The following is a 1333-nucleotide window of genomic DNA, read 5'->3' on the forward strand; positions in this document are numbered from 1 at the left end:
GAATACAAAAATGCATTTATAGAGCATATGATATCCTATGAAACAAGAAAATGGAATAATGATACAGTAAGAAAATATTGACAAAATATGATCCAGATGATTGCCGAATCATAACTTATCAAAATAAATCTCCGGAAACTTCACTTTTCTAGTTCGACATACGGCGAACTCGACTTATGACTCATCTCTCGGTCCCTATCTCGGTCGTAAGTCGGCGACTACAGTACCTGTATAATGTCTTGTTCAAATTCCGTGTCACTTCATTCATGTATGTAATGCGAACAACAACATTAACGAAGTTACCAATAAGACACAGCGTTACCAACGTTACGGTGATACACAGCGTTACCAACGTTACATTGGCATTGCTAACGTTAGCAATGCTACGGTAATATTATCATGTGTATTTTATAGAATTTTTCCATATACCCTTTACACAACATATAAAAAGGTACAAAAAGGGTACAAAACCTAACAAACCCACCTAACCTAACCTAGAAGTTCCCAGGTCACAAACCCAATATAATGCCATTTGTTATATATAGGCCTATCATGTTAATGCGTATCACTTCACTCGCGTTACGATACCGTTAGCTTTGTTACGATAACATTACATATAAAATGATTCTTGTTCCGCCATTAGCTGGCATGAAAATAAAACATCAGGCTCGTATGTACTGGCAAGCGGTAATGTTGAGCTGCGCACGCTGACATTAGTAATGATACGCTAACATTAGCAACATTAAATATAATGGTTCTTGTTCCTAGCTTACGATCACAGGAAAATAAAACATCAACCTCGTATGCACTGGCAAGCGGTAATGTTGAGCTTCGCACTCTAACAAAATATAGTAAAACTAACACATTAAAGTTAAAGAAATTAATGACTTACTTTTATGATTGTGACGACGTAACTTGTGGGTCAAGGGGGTGTTGTGACTGTCTGTGACGTCTTAACTGCTTTGCCTTACTTTAGTACTGCACGTGGAACACTGTAAAAGTTGGTATATTACATTACGAGATCTAAAAAAATTATCAACATTGGAATTCACAAAAATACTTTCAAGTATTTGAAAGTCGTTACAATTTTCTAAAACTTCGATCATAAAATACACCAAAAGACGTCACTTGAACTAACAAAGACCTGACTTGGGAAAAGGTTTCCACGAAAAAGGGTTTGTTGGAAGGTGGTGGTAGGGAAATATTAACACCCCTGTGCAAACTTTAGATACGTATGGGTTCGTGATTGTTTAACGGAAAAGCAACGGAGTCTAGAGAGTAAACATGAATGAACCAGAATGGGAAACTTGTCCAGAGCAAGTATTTATGTGAA

General features: G+C 36.7%; 1 long non-coding RNA gene across 1 annotated transcript in view; it reads right to left on the minus strand.

Annotated features, from left to right (window-relative positions):
* Positions 1–999, minus strand: part of LOC137642259 (uncharacterized) — an 18942-nt gene extending 17943 nt beyond the window's left edge. The window contains exon 1 of the long non-coding RNA XR_011044719.1: positions 893–999. This is a non-coding gene — a long non-coding RNA (uncharacterized lncRNA). The remainder of the gene's footprint in view (positions 1–892) is intronic.
* Between the last annotated feature and the right edge of the window lie 334 nt (positions 1000–1333).

Source organism: Palaemon carinicauda, chromosome 6 (assembly GCF_036898095.1).
Source record: "Palaemon carinicauda isolate YSFRI2023 chromosome 6, ASM3689809v2, whole genome shotgun sequence".
Taxonomy (NCBI): Eukaryota; Metazoa; Arthropoda; class Malacostraca; order Decapoda; family Palaemonidae; genus Palaemon; species Palaemon carinicauda.